Source organism: Cetorhinus maximus, chromosome 23 (genome assembly GCF_964194155.1).
Source record: "Cetorhinus maximus chromosome 23, sCetMax3.hap1.1, whole genome shotgun sequence".
Classification (NCBI taxonomy): Eukaryota; Metazoa; Chordata; class Chondrichthyes; order Lamniformes; family Cetorhinidae; genus Cetorhinus; species Cetorhinus maximus.
In genome coordinates, this window is record NC_135901.1 from 63,365,426 (window position 1) to 63,383,579 (window position 18,154).

The following is an 18,154-nucleotide window of genomic DNA, read 5'->3' on the forward strand; positions in this document are numbered from 1 at the left end:
AATCTGAAATAAAAACAGAACATTTTCGAATTCTAAACAGGTCAGGTAGCGTCCGTGGAGAGACATAGTTTACAATTCAGGTCTGTGATTTGTCAGCGGAACTGTACAGAATCAGTGCACAGACCTGAAAATATAATTCTGGTTCTCAGTCCACAGAAATTCCCATATTTGCTGAGTATTTCCATCATTTTCTGCTTTTATCTCTGGTTAAAGCATCTTCTAAACCCTTTTGGAATATTAAAGGCTTCGATCAGGTCATCCTGTTCTCGAGAAAACCTGTTTAATCAAATCAATCGTTGTTGAATGTTAAAACTTTTCAGTTCTAACATCAATCCAGTAAATCTTTATTGTACCTTCTCCAGTGCTTCTATATTCATCTTATAATATGGAGACGGAGCTAATCTGAGCATCAAACTTATCATTGCCCCCAACTTCCTTTAGATTGGAAGGATCAGTATTGCAGTGGGAGAGAGGAACATGGTTCCAAACTGTTATTCACCAACCTCTATTTTGGCCATTTTCCCATCTTCAGAACTTAAAATGAAATGAACACATCCAATAAAAAGATTTAGATAAGTTGGTGTTACTTTTGTTTGTGACTCATTCCCTCGGGTATTCAGTAAATGCTGCTCGGAGGTGAGGGACCGGGATATAATCTACTTGTGTTTCCTTGAGCCTGTGTTCGGTGAATTGGGAAGTTTGGCCTGGGTTGGAGTGACTTGTGTCCCAGGAACGGGCAGTAACCCGCTGATTGAAGCTGCAGTTGCTGCTTTCTGCTGGCAGTGGGTGATTGGAGAGTGCGGGGCCTGAATATTACTGGTTTTTTACCTTTCCCAGTCTCACTCACTGTGGAGCTGAGGAAGAGAGAATAATTGATGGGTTTGTTTGAATCCAATAATTCTATAGATTTCGAATGGGCTCGATGTAGGCCTAAATGTTTTATTCATTATATTGCAGATTAATATTCGTGAACATTGACCAGGACACATGGCTGTGAGATCAAGCACCTCCTCATTTTTCTCAGTCGAAATATACAATCTAATTTTTCTTGCTGTACAACCTGTTAAAGAGGTTGTTATAGAAAAGAGGGAAATATTTGCTACAGCTATACAAAGCCCTGGTTAGATCATACCTGGAGGACTGTGTGTAGTTCTGGGAGCGGCCCCTTTTAAGGATAAATATTTACCTTGAAAGTTTCAGAGGAGCCGCATTGATTAGGTTGGTGGGTTTTGGAAATTGGAAGTTGTACATCCGCAGCTTATGGCATTATTTCACCTTACTTCACTTCATGTTCACGTCTAACACACTCGATGCTGTTATTGGCTGAACGAGTCTTCTGTGTTTTAACTAAACATGCTATTATTTTGTAGGAAGAATGAGGAGAGACAGTATTAATTGCAGGGTTCTGGAGAAAAGGTCGGGTAATGGTAATGATAGGACGGGTAGAAGACCCACTTTCTCTGCTGTAACCATTCTATGATTTTAAACAAATAATGTTAGCATGTTAGCAAGTTCTGTAGTTGTGGCCTAGTGCTTTAGGTGAATGGATTTAAAATCCATTGAGGGCCTCGTGTCATAGTTTCGAATCTTGCTGACTGTGCTTCTCATTATTTCTGCTTGCCTGTAGAATTAATCCTCATTCAAATTGAAGAAAAGCCATCCATACAAACCCGTTTATGCGTCCATCTTCTGCAAGTCTTCAGTCGGATATGACACAAAAACGGAGCCAAGTTGGTGACATCTTGTTTTCTGGGTGTTTGTCTCTCCTGAGTTCTCTGCCACTCTCGGTGTATATGTCTGTGTGTATCAATGTGCTTCAGTTCCCCGAGGATTTGAACACATTTTACCAGCACAAACATTATTTACTTTAGTTGTGCAACTTCATATTAAAATGTTACAAGGAACAACTCTCAGGGTAAAAGATGCAAGAGGAGTTTGTCTATTTCTCTGTATGTTAAGCTACAACAACAATTTATATTTATAAAGTGCCTTTAACCGAATGAAACGTCACAAGGTGTTCCCAGGATCATTATATAACAAGTGTGACACCGAGTCACATATTCAGTCAGATGACTAACAGCTCTGTCAAAGGCGAAGAACTGTCTTAAAGGAGGAAACTATCGATTTCATGTTCCAGATAACAGCAATGGTTCTTCTCATTGGCTCATTGTGTTCAACCTGAACAGACCATTTGGTCGGAGAAATTTATCTCTGGTGAAAGGGATCGGGATGAAAAAATGCCAAAATCAGCCTCCATGAGCCAAATTTCCAGCACTGTTAGCAGCTTCCCTGATGGCCGACTGGTTAGGGTTCAGCACTTTCACTGCCGCTCCCCAGGTTTGATTCCCTATCAGGGAATTGAGGTTTATTGCCCTTGGGCGAACTGTTAAAACCAATGTAATTGTCTTCCTGGCTGAAAGCAACACAGAACAGCTCTGTCAGAGTCAGGGGAGTGAGAGTTAAAGTTTCACATCAGAGCTGGAAATGTCTCACGTGCAACAAGTCGAAAGAATAAATCCAGTGAGGGAGTGAAAATAAAAGAGAAGGGCTGTGATAGGTTACAAAGCACTTACTATAGAGCTGGTGGTGCAAAATAAAATATTATTCCAATGTTACACATGTCACATGCAGCTCTAATTTCCTGATTGATCCCGTGCCCAACATTACCACTACAGTTTGGTGACCAATAAACAACCCCCACCAATGTTTGCTGCCTCTTGCTGTTTCTTAGCTCCACCAAAATTGATTCTACATCTTGATCTTTCAATCTATGACCCTCTCACACGAATGTACCGATCTTGTCGTTATTAACAGCGCGACCCCACCTCCTTTCTCTTTTTGTCTCTCCTTCCTAAATGACGAATACCCTTGAATATTCAGATCAATCACACTGCTCTTTGAAAGCAGCACACAGGGCCGAATGGCATCTTTATTTGCTGTAAATTTCTGTCATTTTGTGTTTCCTAACACCCCGGTTGCATCTCTCTAAGTTATGCTGCCATTTCATAACTCAATCTAGCGAGAAGTAATCCCTGCCCTTCTATCTGACACTTTGAATTCCAGACACTAAACAGATTCAGCGAATTTTCTTCTCATTTCCAGCACTGAATTTGAAACCAGACTAGTACAACTGCAGAAATGATCGGAACCATTCACCTGAGTTTCAAACACGCAGTGTTTGCACATGAGCATGTACCTTCTTGTACATCTACTGAACAACATAAGCTCATTCCGCTTCTTCACATTGAAAATCAGTTCAAAATAATTTCACAGTTTAACAACATACACAAGACTGTGGATAATTGATACTGTGCACATTCCTATAATCAGTGTCTGGGACAATCAGCTCCTGTGAACCCTTCTCGTGTCTTACATTCCCATTCCCTGCTTTTCAGGGAAAGATTGGGTTCATAAGTTGGATGGGTGGGCAGTCCCTGGCGAGGTCAGCCCTCTTCCAGAGAGTATACAAGAGTTAAAGAGATTTTCGTCCCTAATACGATTAGTGAAGATCACAAGATTTCTTATTGGAAACAAATTTCCCCACCTGCCATGGTAAGATTCGATACAGAATCCCTTAGTCTGGAATCCCAAACCAGTGAAAGTACCACTGTGCCACAGTCTCCTACCAACAGGAACGTGTTTAGTATTTGATGTGTGTCAGTTACTTTCAGTGATGAATTTCTGCCGTGTGTTCCCTTGTTAGTTTCACAGGGGCCGCAGGGATGAGGTTGGTGGGTTTTGGAAATTGAAAGTTGTACATGAGCAGCTTGAACAGCAGATCGAACAAGTGCCAGCTCAAATCGAATTGTACGGTTTGTGTGCGGTGTTTCATTTTAACAGGAAGGACGAGGAGAGACAGATTCAAAACAAATTGCTGTGAGGAAAAAGACGAGGGTTATGGAATGAGTTAAACTGGTCTTCCAGAATGCCGGCACGGACAAGAATGTTCTCCTTCTCTGCTGTAGCCACCCATGATTTCATACTAACAACATCACCCTGTGCATTAAGTCAGTCGTGGTTACTGAGTGGCGAAGGCGATAGAGTCCAAATCCATTGGGGTTCCCCGCTTCTCATTATCCCTGGTTTTAACTCTGTGTTTACAGAGTTAATTATCGGTTACATTGAATCAAGTCCATCCAAACACTCGGGCGTTTTCCTATTTCCGTTCATTCACAAAAATATTCACGAAACTTCTAGTCGGAAATGGAACAAAAACGGAGCCAGGTTGGTGTCAGGTTTGCTGTCTGGGTGTTTGTCTCTCCTTAGAAACAAACCCTTGTCCTCTGTCACTCTCGGTGTCGATGTCTCTGTGTGTTCCTCTGTGTGTGTCAATGTGGTTCAGTTCATCATTTTTACCACCCAAATATTGTTTATGATAGTTTTGTGGCTTCAGATTAAGATGGTCCAGAGAAAACAAAAGCGCTGTTTTAAAAGATGCAAGAGGACATTTATTTCTGTTTCTTTTTGGGTGGAGACTGTTCAGCTACTAAATGCCCGGATGTTACAAAGCGGATTATGATTGAAGTTTTCACATGATCTTATGAAGTCGCTGAGAATGCCCGAGGGGCCGAATGGCCAATTCCTGACCATGTTTTTCCCATACTCTAATTCAGTGCCGATGCCGGTCAAGGCAATGGTTGTTTCTGCTCTAAATGTGGTACTGAGTCGCCGAGTGGGCTAAGATGCTGGCCGAGGCTTTCCTGCTTTGGGCTCCAGTCCCGCGGCTGCTAAACTTTCCAGTGGTTTGTTGTTTGAGACGCTTCCAAAAAATCCTCCGTGCGGCGAGGGGGCTGCTGACCTGTGCAGTGTTGCATTTTGGTTGGGAGAATGGGGAGAGGTGGTTGGGGCAATGGCACAGACTGAAAATCTTTTTTCTCTGTTACTCCCTGTCTCCATTCTATTATTTTATACAAACAATAACGAAGTTTCACTAAGTATTGTGGCGAATTGGTTAAACTGATGGACTGTAAATTGGCTGGAGTTTTCTCACGCAGGTTTGAGCCCTGTAGTTTACGCTTCTTATCATTCCTGATTTTAACTGACGGTCTGTGGATTTAATTATCGGTTAAGTTGAATAAAAAACATCCAAATACCCCGTGTTTCCTATTTCTGTTGATCTGCAAACATTCATTAAATTCGCAGTGTGAAATGGAAGAGTAATTGACCACTCCTGATGAACCACTCACAACTGCTCTTTGACAACAGCGCACCAGAGCCGAGTGGCCTCTTTCTTTGCTGTAACTTTCTATAATTTTATGTTTCCCAACACCACGGATGCATTTTCCAAGTCATTCTGCCATTTTACAACCAATTCTGTCGAAATGTACTTTGTTACCTTGTGTCCTGTCCTTCTGAAGTCAAGACCCGGAGTGAATTCAGTGAGAAGTTTTCTTGTCATTTCTAGCAGGAGATTTGGAACCAGACCAGTTCAATGAGAGTTTAAATGGTGCCAACTCTTCACTGCAGCTCATTGTGTTTTTGAGTGGAGATGATTTCTGTTTGTTACGAAGTGCAGGACGATCTGATTAACCGACGGAGCTGGTTTGAGGTTCTGAATGGCCTAATTCTACTCTGAAACAAAAACAAAAAATGCTGGAAAAACTCAGCAAGTCTGACAGCATCTGTTGGGAGAAAGACAGAGTTAACGTTTCGAGTCTGTATGACTCTTCGTCAGAACTAAAGGGAAGTAGGACTTCATATTTCTACTTCCCTTTAGCTCTGAAGAACAGTCACACGGACTCCAAACGTTAACTCTGTATTACTCTCCACAGATGCTGTCAGACCTGCTGAGTTTTTCCAGAATTTTTTGCTTTTGTTTAAGATTTCCAGCATCCGCAGTATTTTGCCTATTGCTTCTCTGTTGCTTTTGTCCTATTTCAGTGCCAAAACATGTGAAGGGAATGATTAATGAATTCCACCCATGTGGTTGCGTGGCCAAACGGTTTAAGGTGTTCATGGAGTCGTAAGTTCGACTCCCACCGCTGCTAAACATTTAGCAGCCCCATTAGGACAAGCAGGTGCCACCTCATATTGAATGCACGGTGTATTTTGACAGAAAGAACTAGGTGAGTTGCTGTGGGGAAAAGGTGGGGGTGTGGAATTACCGTAGTTGAGTTGCTCTTCCAGAGAGACAACGTGCTGAATGACCACATGATGTAGCCATCTCTGATTTTATACAAAAAGCAGTGATGTCAGTGTCGGTCCTGTGTTCATGGCGGAGTGGGTAAGGGGATGGAGTTGGAATCCTGTGGGGTCTCCTCACAGAGGTACAAATCCTACTGGTTACAGTTGTCATCATTCCCGATTTTGATAAGGTGCCCATGGAATTAATTATTAGATAAACTGAATCAAAACCACACAAAGACTCCCGTGGTTTCTTCTTTCCGTTGGTCTGTGTGTGTCAATGTGGTTCAGTTCCCCAAGGGATTGGACACATTTTAAACAGAGCAAACTTTATTCACATTCGCTGTGCAACCTCAGATCAAAAAATATCAGGGCTCCTTCTCTTTCTGCCCCATTACAACAACAGCTTACAATAGATAGCGCCTTTAACGTAATGAAACCACCAAAGATGGTTGACACGATCATTATGTAACAGAGTGTGACAATGACACACAGAAGGAGACGTTAGGCCAGATGAACAAAAGCTTGGTCAGAGAGGTAGGTTTTAAGAAGAGTCTTAAAGGAGGAAAGTGAGGTCGGGGCGGAGAGGTTTAGGGAGGGAATTCCAGAGTTTGGGGCCTCGGTAACTGCAACCACGGTCACCAAATGTGGACTGATTCTGATTGGGAATGTACAAGGGGCCAGAATTAGAGGAGCACAGATATCTCAGAGACTTGTGGGGTTCGAGGAGATTACAGAGATAGGGAGAGACGAGAACAAGGAGGGATTTGACCACAAGGCGAAGAAAGTTTGAAGTAAATGCATTCTTTGACTGGGAGCCAATGGAGGTCAGCGGGTAGAGGGTGGTAGGGGAATGGGACTTGCTGTGACTGAAGACACGGGCAGCAGTTTTGGATGACCTCAATTTACGGAGGGGAGAATGTCCACTTACATTCCAGAACTGACATTCTGCTGGATCAGCACTGCCCTGTTTCCAAGACCAATATTGATCCTTTATAAGGTGTCGTTCCCAGGGCTACACAGAGTCCTCCAGTTGTAATCTAACCAGGGCTTTGTGTCGCTGCAGCAAACCTTTCCCTCTTTTCTATAACAGCTTCTGTAACAGGTTGTACAACAAGGGGAATTAGATTATCGCCTGAGAAAAGTGAGGAGGTGCTTGGTCAGAATAAACTTCATTTAAATATTCAATAGGAAATCAATTGCATAAATAAATATTCCTCTTTATTTCGAAGACAACATGTGAATCCCCAGTTCAACTCTTCTTGTCATTGGGTCAGGGAAACGTTGTTAATTTTCACACACTGAGCGTGGACACTGCAGAAGCTCCTGCACCTCTTTCAATATTGTGTTTCTGAACTCAGAGTTTTCAAAAGGGAATTGGACAATTATTTGAAATGGAAAAAAAAAACTGCAGGCTTATGAAGGAAGAGAATGATATTGGAACTAAATGGATAGCTCTTTGAAGAAAGCACACACCCGATGGGTCGAATGGCCTCCTAATGAGCTGTGTCAGTTTACAATTAGATCAATTTCTCTGCAACATTCCAAAATGTCCCATCCTAGTTCCATTCCTGTAAAACAGGATCTTGCAGTGCAGCGGATCTACGCAGTTTGACATTCAATACAAGTCCCTTTGGCTTTTTCTTGCACATTGTTTCTGTGGTGTAGCGGCCTCGCCAGCGATGTCCACATCCTATAAATGAACAAATAAACAAGTAGTGTTTATCACATTCACTTCAGATGCGCAAGGTCACCGGTTCGAAAGCTGGCAAAAATATTATCAAAACTGAATCATCTAATTGTGAGAAGTTGTACAATTCCTGTTTCTTGTTAAACAATAGCCGAATACATTATCTCATAGCCATGTGACACTGGCACTTCACCAGGCTTTGAATGATTTTCTCCAAAAGGCACGGTTATGAGAAAGAGACAGAAAAATAGACAAATTGCAGTAAAATAGTTCGCACGTGTGTGAAGTGTTGAATGACCTGCTGATGTGCTGTCATTTTATGATTCTAATGTTAGATCAATTTCTCTGCCGCATGGCTATGTTTTTCAGCTGAATTGTACTTTTACAAAACAGTGTACGGTTTGATATTATAAGTCTGTCCCTGTGGTTCTGCCCATTGTTTCTGTAGTTACCAATTGGTTATCACATACATGCGAAGGTCCCCTGTCTGGAAATGGGTAGAAACATTATTGAAATTTACACATCCAATTGTGAGGGAAAGTTCCATAATTCACATTTGTTGTTGAATATTAACTGAATATAGTATCTCGCTGCCACATTAAATTTGCCCTTCGCCAAGCTGCAAAAAGCATTCTCAAAACCAGGAGGGGTGAAACTGACTAGGCACAAAAAAACTAGCAGTTCCTTTCGTCAACAACAGAAATTAATGAGTTTACAATTACAAATTCACAGTTACTTACTGACTGAAAGATGACTACCAGTATGATCCAAAGACTAGCATCATCCTAAAGACAGACGCAACTGATACTGTGATTGAACACGAGGGAATTGGAGAGATGGTGCAAAATTACTCTGTATCGCGCTTCATCAAGGATCTTCATTCTTTCATGAGCATCGTTGGCCAGCATTTTTGCACATCCCCAATTCCCCTTGAGCTGTGTAACTTTTTAAACCATTTCAAAGGTTAGTTGAGAATCAATCACATCACTGTGGGTCTGGTGTCACATGCAAATCAGACCAGGTAAGGATGACCGATTGAATTCCCTAAAGGACTGGTGAATCACATGGGTTTGTATGGCAGTCAGTGATAGTTTCATGGTCACCATGACTGAGAAAATACTGAGGACATGTCTGATCAGAATAAACACCTTTTGTAAGTTCACCATGAAACGAATTGCATAAATAACTTATGTTAATATCGAAAATTGCAGATAGAACCCTGGTCCAACTCTTAATTTCATTGTGTAAAGGAAATGTTCATTAAGGCAAACTGCATGGATTCTACAGAAACTGCTTCTTTGAAAAGGAATTTGGCAATAGTTGAAAGGGAGAAAATTCTGATTCATGGAAAGAGAGAAGGAAATTGGGATTAATAGGCAAGATCTTTGTAAAAGGCTGGTTATAAATAGAATTGGTGGAAGGTCCTCTTACTGAGCTGTGCCATTTGATGATGACATTGTTGATCAGTCTGTCTCCAGCATTCCTAATGAGAACAGCCAAATTCCATTTCTTCAAAACAAAGACTCAAAGTGCTGCTGCATGACGTCACAGCTTAACATTCCAGACAGCTCATTGGGATCCAGGCAGGGAAATGTTCCTGTAGCGTTGTGGTTACCCCGCTCATTTCGCTTCTGCAAGTTACTCCATTCGATGCTCGGGGAAAACATTATCACCCAGCTGTGTGGAAAAGTTGTATCGCTCCCATTCCTGTTTGTTGTTGAATGTGAACTGAATGCTGGATCTTGCAGCCACATTAGATTCGCTTTTCGCCATTTCTGAAGATAACATTCAGCAAAATAAGAAGATGTTTCCGCTGGCAGCGGGTGATTGGAGAGTGCGGGGCTGGAATATTGTTACTTGTTCCTGTCTCACTCACTGTGGAGCTGAGGAAGAGCGACTAATTGATGGGTTTGTTTAAATCCAATAGCCTCATAGATCTCCATTGATTTAGATGGGGGTTCACGAACGTTCATATTCTTTGTTATATCTGAAATGAATATCCATAAACAGAGCTTGGTGTGGGAACTCAATGCGTGACAGCCGAGTTTTCAATGTGGGGGTGGGATGGATTTTCTTGTAGTTTCCGGGCCCCGAAACAAATCAGAGCGTTAATGAGTAATGATGGGGCGAAAAAAAGTGCCAGCTTCGTCCCTGGGTGGTCTCGAACCACCAACCTTTCGGTTAACAGCTGAACGCGCTGACCAATTGCACCACAGAGACTTGATGATGGAGTTAGTACTCTGTAAGATATCCTAAACCAATGGCTCAGCGAGAGAAAGCTTCAGATTGCCGTGACTGCAATGACAATTATTCCCTATCAGTTTTACTCTTCCCAAATAAAGGTTGGGACATTCATTGTGGACACATGGAAAAAGTCTGATCCCACCCACTGCAGACACATCCATGTCACTGGGAACCAGCTCTCCTACAACCGGTGCCGTCTACCTTCGAGCCTTTCGGTGTTTTGTCTGTTACTGAGTATTCTGATTGTCCCGAAGCCGATAATTCTAAAGGGGTTTCTCTGTTACACAGCGAGTCGTTAGGATCTGGAATGCACTACGTGAGAGTGTGGGGGAGAGGCAGATTCAATCGCGGATTTCAAAAGAGAATTGGACAGAACATGCAGGTCTCCAGGGACAAACGCGGGGGAATGGGACCAGGTGAGTTAGTTTCCAGAAGAGAAAGAGGTCTCCCTTTTCAGACGGAGTTAAGGAGATTTTGTTCCTCTCAGAGGGTCATTCGCCTATGGAATTATTTTCATCAGAGGTTTGGTCATTGAATTTACACAAGGCAGAATTAGACAGATTTTTGATAGACAAGGGGGTCAAAGGTTATGGGGAGACAGGCAGGAAGGCGGAGTTGAGACCACAACCAGATTTGCCGTGACCTGAATGAATGGTGAAGCAGGGTTAAAGGGCTGAATGGTCTTCTCTTGCCCCTGAGTCTTTTGTTCCTACGCCCGGGCTGAATGGCCTCCATCTGTGTGTAGCCTTATATCTGATTCTCTGACACTATGAGGCACTGGTGAGGCAAATGGTCAATCCCAGCTCCTGTTTGTTATGTTCTATTTTGGAGCCGTTACCACCCAAGGCAATGGTTAGTTTACCTTTGATAGTGGGAGCGTGGCCGGCTGGGTTAAGGTGTTTTATTTGGCCTCTGTTCTCTTTGTGGGTTCGAATCAAAATTTCATTTGATTTGTTCTTTCAGTCACTTCACCTGAGCATCGGCTCACGGCCGTCGATGTATTAAGATCTTCATCTTGGCAGGAAGAACAAGGAGACGCAGTATGAATTGCAGGGTGACTAGGGATATGTGGGGCCGAACTCCCTCTTTCTCTGTTATAACCTGTGATTTCATATGAACAAGATTGAAATTGATGTGAGATCTGTAATTGCGGATGAGTGGTTAAGACAATAGATTTGAAATCTATTGGGCTTTCCCCGTGTAGATTTCAATCCTCGCTGTCTGCTGCTCCTTACTTTAGGTGAATCTAGAATTAAATTAATTGTTGGTGAAATGGAATAACAACTTTCCAAACACTCCCGTGTGTTTCTCCTGCTTCTGTTTCGCGTTTCTTCATTTCCGTTCATCTGCAAGCATTCACCAAATCTGCAGTCTGAAATGGAACAATAATTGGACAAGCTGGTGACATCCTAACTTTCTGGGTGTTTGTGGATCCTGAGGCCTCTGTCAGTCTCGGTGTATGTGTCTGTGTGTGTTTCTCTGTGTGTGTCAATGTGGCTCAGTTCCCTGAGGGGATGAACACTTTTTTACCATCACAAACTTCATTCACATTATTCGTGCAACTTCATGTTAGAATGTTGTGGTCCTTTTCCCCGGAGACCTACATTTTCTGTCCAATTCTCTTTTGAAATCCGCGATTGAATCTGTCTCCCTCACACTCTCAGGCCGTGCATTCCAGATCCTAACTACTCGCTCTGTAACACAGAAGCCCCTTCAGAATGGTACACTTTATGTGATGTTGCCTCTCCTCATTCTTCCGACCAACACGAATCACTTCACACTTCCCTACATTAAATTCCAGGTTCGCTTTAACAGTTTACACGAGGAATTCCTGTGAGTTGTGACAGTTCACACAGCGGTAAGGAAAAAGTTAGCTCCTGATCAGGAGTTGAACCTGGGCTGCGGCGGTGAAAGTATTAATTCCGAAGCACGAAACTCTCCGACTTCCAGTGAAGCCGAGGCTGTTTTCACTCAGAAGCCAGCGGCTGTGATATTAACAAAGCGGGATGGAGAAAGACTCAGTTTGAGCGGTGACACTGCTGGAGGGATGGGGAGTTGGGGGTCACCCATCAAAGCTTTAAAAAACACCACGGCACCCAGCGTGGGGCTCGAGCCCACGATGCTGAGATTAAGAGTCTCACGCTTTACCAGGTAAACTAGCCGGGAATGCACACTCACTGTTCCCTATACAAAAATTCAGGGAGATCAATATTCCTTCCTCCCTGGAGCCTCAGCTTGTTCTGAATTTCAAAGTGTGGAAGGTAATCGGCCTTCGCCTTTGAATCAGAAGGTTGTGGGTTCATGTCCCACTCCCGGAAACAAAGAACTGTGACTGTACTCGAAAGAGTTACATGCGATCTGTTGATAACTCGAAAGAGTTACAAAAGCCCCAAGGTTGCAATGTATTCCTCTCAATCAGCAATAACATCTTCCACTTCTTAGCTGCACCTCCTTCCAAACATTGCAAACTCTCTCTTTCATCCTGATATTTTTCTCTTTGACATTTTAATATGAAGCTGCACAATTAATGTGAATCAAGTTTATGAAGTGAATATGTGTCCATCCCCTTGGGGAACTGAACCACATTGACACACACAGAGGAACACACACAGACACATACACCGAGAGTGACAGAGGCCTAAGGGGAGACAAACGCACAGAAAGCAAGGATGTCACCAACTTGGTCAATTATTGATCCATTTCAGGGATCAAATGTAGTGAATGTTTTCAGATGAACAAAAGTAAGAAACACGGGGGTCTTTGGGTGGTTTTCTTTTTCATTTGACGGATAATATATTCTGCAGACAGTTTGTGTCAATCAGGAATGAGAAGAAAGGGAGTTGGCAGGATTCAAACGATGTGGAAAAATGCCTTAAGCACTCGACCAGGACAATTGTGTAAAGGTTGCATGTTGTTTGTTTAAAATAATAGAATGAATACAGGGAGTTCCAGTGAAAGAAGGTCATCAAGACCGTGCTATTGCCCCACCTTTTCCCAGTCACCCTGGGATTTACACTGCCTCTCCTCATTCTTCCAACTGAAATACAACACTGCACAGATCAGCTGCTCCTTCACCGCATGGAGAATTTTTGGGAAGCGCCTCAAATAACCAAACACCAGAAAGTTTGGCAGCAGTGGGAGTGAAGCCCAAATCACCAGAGAGATCGGAACCTGAACCAGCGGCTGATCCCGCTCGGCCTCACTACCACATTCAGATTAGACACAAACATTGTCTTCACCAACATTGACACTGAATTAGAATATAAAAAATTATGATCAGGAATTGGCCATTCGGTCCCTCGAGCGTTCTCAGCTACTTAATAAGATCATGTGAAATCTTCAATCATCATCCAGTTTGTAACATCCGGACATTTAGTTGCTGAACAGTCTCCACTCAAAGAAAAAGAGCGAAATGTTTTAAAACTGCTCTTTTTTTCCCTGTACCACCTTAACATTTTTTTTTGCTGATATGAAGCCACAGAACTAACATGGCCAATGTTTGGGTGGTAAAAATGGGAAACTGAACCACATTGACACACACAGAAAATCACAAATATGCACCTTGTTAAGATTTGAAATTGTGCTTATTTTCACACTGTCTTTCAATGTGCAGAAAGTGGAGCTGTGATCAGCTTGTAGCTCAGAAGATGTACAGCAAGAATGTATGTAACAGGCTGATGCTGACAGTGCCTGTTTGAACTCGGTGAGCTGCATCTGACGATTGAGAACATTTAGTTGCCGCTCAACGAGTCCGGTTCCAAATTCCCTGCCATAAATGAAAAGAAAACTCGCTGAATTTGCTGAATGTCTTGAATTCAAAGCATCACATGGAAGGTAAGAAAGTTCATCTTAACCGTGGTATTAGGAAAAATAAAATGACAGAAAGTTACAGCAAAGAAAAGAAGCCATTCGGCCCTGTGTGCTGCTTCCAAAGAACAGTGTGATTGGTTGATCTGAATACTTTTAGGAAGAATGGACAAAAAGGAAAAAGAGGCCGGGTCGCGCTGTTAATAAGGAACGAGATCGGTACATTAGTGACAGAGGATCTTAGATTGAAGGATCAAGATGTGGAATTAGTTTGGGTGGAGCTAAGAAACAACAAGAGGCAGCAAACATTGGTGGGAGTTCTTTATAGACCACCAAACTGTAGTGGTAATGTTGGGCATGGGATGAATCAGGAAATTAGAGCTGCATGTGACATGGGTAATACAGGAATAATATTCTGCCTCGCACCACCAGCTCTTTTGTCAGTGCTTTGGAACCCACCACAGCCCTTCTCTTTTATTTTCACTCCCTCACTCCGACTCTGGGTTTGTTCCCGAGTTTTGCCCTTGTGACATTTCCAGCTCTGATGTGAAGCTTACACTCTCACTCCATCATTTCTAGCAGAGCTTTACAGTGTTATTTTCAACCAGCAAATCAATCACATTGATTTGAACAGCTCGCCCAGGAGGAATAAGTTTCAACTCCCTAACCAGGAATCGAACGCAGGCTGTACTGATAAAATTACCGCATTCTAACCACTAACCTAGCAGTTTGACACATGCAGGCTGCTTATGGCATTTTCCCTTCCCAGATCCCTTTTACCAGGGACAAGTTTCTTTGACCAAATGGTCTGTGTCGTTTGAACACAAATGACGTTTTCAGCCAATGAGAAAAACCATTGCTGTTTGCTGGAACATGAAATCGATACTTTCCTCCTTTAAGACAGTTCTTAAAGCCTCCCCCTTTGACGGAGCTTTTAGTCATCTGACCGAATATGAGGCTCAGCGTCGTACTTTGTTATACAATGCTCCTGGGGAACGCCTTATGACGTTTCATTAGGTAAAAGGAGCTTTATAAATATAAGTTGTTCTTGTAGTCCATACATAGAAAGAGACAGACTCCTGTTGTCTCTTTCATCCTGATATTTTTCACTGTAACATTGTAACGTGAAGTTGCACAACTAATGTGAATACAGTTTGCATTCGTAAAAATGTGTTCACCTCCTCAGGGAACTGAACCACATTGACCCACACAAAGGAAAACAAACAGCGGTATACACCGAGACTGACAGAGGCCTAAAGAGAGACAAATGCCAGGATGAAATCATGTCACCAAATTGGCTCATTTTTTTTTCCATTTCCGGCTGGAGATTTGCAGAAGGCTGACAATCAATGGACATAAGAGATCACGGATATGTTTGGATCACTTTTCCTCGATTCAAAGGACAATTAGTTCCGTCTGCGCGTGGTTAAAATCAGAAATAACTGGAAACGTAGTCAGCAGGATTCGAACCTGCGCGGGGTAACCCCAATGGATTTCTAATCCATCGCCTTAACCACTCGGCCAAGACTACAGAAATTGCTCCTATTCCACTATTAGTTGTATGAAATCATAAAAGTTACAGCAGAGAAAGCAGTCTTTCTGCCCGTCTTGTCAAGGCCATTACCTGGCCTTTTCCCCGGAACCCTGTAATTTATCCTCTCTCCTCATTCTTCCCACCAAATTGGGAATGAAAGAGTGAGAATGATCTAACCTGGCCAATTACCGCCCCATCAGTCCACTCACCATCATCAGTAAAGTAATGGAAGGGGTCATCAACAGTGCTATCAAGCGGCACTGACTTAGCAACAACCTGCTCACTGATGTCCATTTTGGGTTCCGCAAGGGCCACTCAGCTCCTGACCTCAATACAGCCTTGGTTCAAACATAGACAAAAGAGCTGAACTCCAAAGATGTGATGAGAGTGACTGCCTTTGACATCAAGGCAGCATTTGATCGAGTGTGGCATCAATGAGCCCTAGCAAAACTGGAGTCAATGGGAATCAGAGGAAAACTCCCCGCTTGTTGGAGTCATACCTGGCACAAAGGGAGATGGTTGTGGTTGTTGGAGGTCAGCCATCTTAGCTCCTGGACATCACTGCAGGAGTTCCTCAGGGTAGTGTTCTAGGCCCAACCATCTTCAGCTGCTTCACCAATGACCTTCCTTCCATCATAAGATCAGAAGTGGGGATGTTCGCTGATGATTGCACAATGTTCAGCGCCATACCCGACTCTTCAGATACTGAAGCAGTTCATGTCCAAATGCAGCAAGGCCTGGATAATATCCAGGCTTGGGCTGACAAGTAGCAAGTAACATTCACACCACACAATTGTCAGGTAATGACCATCTCCAACACGAGAGAATCTAACAATCGCCCCTTGATGTTCAATGGCATTACCATCACAAGTCCCTCACTATCAACACCCTTGGGGTTAACATTGACCAGGAACTGAACTGGACTAGCCGTACAAACACTGTGGCTCCAAGAGCAGGTCAGAGGCTAGGAGTCGTGCAACGAGTAAGTCTCCTCCTGACTCCCCAAATCCTGTCCACCATCTACAAGGCACAAGTTTGAAGTGTGATGGAATGCTCCCTACTTGCCTGGGTGAGTGCAGCTCCCGCAACACTGAAGAAAATGGACACCATCCAGGGCAAAACAGTCTGCTTGACTGGCGCTACATCCACATTCACTCTCTTCACCACCGACGCGCAGTAGAAGCAGTGTGTACCATCTACAAGGTGCACTGCAGGAATTCACCAAGGCTCCTTAGACAACAGCGTCCAAACCCACGACCATTCCCAGCTAGAAGGACAAGGGCAGCAGATAGATAGGAACACCAGCACCTGGAAGTTCCCCTCCAAGTCACTGACCATCCTGACCAGGAAATATATCGCCGTTCCTTCACTGTCACTGGGTCAAAATCCTGGAACTTTCTTCCTAACAGCACTGTGGGTGTACCTACACCACATGGACTGCAGCAGTTCAAGAAGGCAGATCACCTTCCCAAGGGCAATTTCGGATGGACAATAAATGTTGGCCCAGACAGATAAGCCCACATCCCATGAATGAATTTTAAAAATCATTCATGTTAGCCTGCAAATTATATTGCCTTGTTCTTCTGGCCAAAGTAAAGCTCTGCAAACGTCAGGGCCTGGAGTAAGTCTGACGTATTTGCTCAGGTGAGGAACCAGCTGAAGCTTTCAGTATTGGCTTTCTTAACTCCGAGTTTCCAAATGGGAATTGAACAATGGCTTGAAAGTGAAAAAGAAACAGGGTTAAGGAGAAAGAGAAGGAAATTGTCGTTAATTATAAAGCTCTTTGTACAAAACTTACATAGACACGATGGGTGTAAGGGCCTCTTACTGAGCTGTGCCATTTGATGATGACATTGTTGATCAGTCTGTCTCCAGCATTCCTAATGAGAACAGCCGAATTCCATTTCTTCAAAACAAAGACCCAAAGTGCTGCTGCATGACGTCACCGCTTAACATTCCAGACAGCTCCATTGGGATCTTTACAGCGCAGGGTTTATAGAGGCGAGTGGGGTCATATTCACTTCCCATATGATGGAGCTGCGGTTTGAAACCTGGCAAGAACATTATCCAAGCTTGTTTATTTCAGTGTGAGCGAAAGTTCGATAATTAACGTTTGTTGTAAATATGAACACAAGGGTTGGAATCCTGCTGACTAAAGTTTTCACCATTTTAGATTTTAAAAAAATTAATTATCAGCTAATTAGAAGGAAACCCATCCAAATATGTCGGTACTTTCTGATTTCCATTCATTTGTCAACATTCAGGAAATTTGCTTTCGGAAATGGAACAAACACTGAGCCAAGTCGGTGACATCCTTGCTTTCTGGGTGTGTGTCTCTCCTTAGGCCTCTGTCACTCTCGGTGTTTTTCTCTCTGTGTTGGTTTCTCTGTGATTGTCACTGTGGCTCAGTTCCCTGAGGGGGTGAAAAAGTTTTTAACGTCGCAAACTTTATTCACATTAGTTGTGCGGAATGCATGTTAAAATGTCACAGAGGAAAGCATCAGCGTGAAAGATAAAACTGGAGACTGATCCTTTCTACAGCTTATATTGAAAAGCGCCTTTAACCTAATGAAACGTCACAAGGCGTTCCCCAGGATCATTATATAACAAAGTGTGACACCGAGCCACATATTCGGTCAGATGTCTAAAAGCTCGGTCAAAGGAGGAAAGTACCGATTTCATATTCCAGCCATCAGCAATGGTTCTTCTCATTGGTGAAGAAGTCACTTGTGTTCAACCCAAACAGACCAATTGGT

The 18,154-nt window shown here is 43.1% G+C and overlaps 2 protein-coding genes and 2 non-coding genes across 4 annotated transcripts in view; 1 reads left to right on the top strand and 3 right to left on the bottom strand.

Moving 5' to 3' along the window:
* LOC144698080 (uncharacterized) overlaps positions 1–18,154 on the top strand; it is a 642,405-nt gene that overhangs the window by 537,868 nt on the left and 86,383 nt on the right. The gene's annotated exons all lie outside the window — the stretch shown is intronic.
* LOC144698079 (uncharacterized) overlaps positions 1–18,154 on the bottom strand; it is a 105,571-nt gene that overhangs the window by 49,290 nt on the left and 38,127 nt on the right.
* Positions 9,960–10,033, bottom strand: trnan-guu (transfer RNA asparagine (anticodon GUU)). Its single transcript has one exon. It is a non-coding gene; the product is annotated as a tRNA-Asn (tRNA).
* trnas-aga (transfer RNA serine (anticodon AGA)) lies at positions 15,314–15,395 on the bottom strand. The gene has a single exon. It is a non-coding gene; the product is annotated as a tRNA-Ser (tRNA).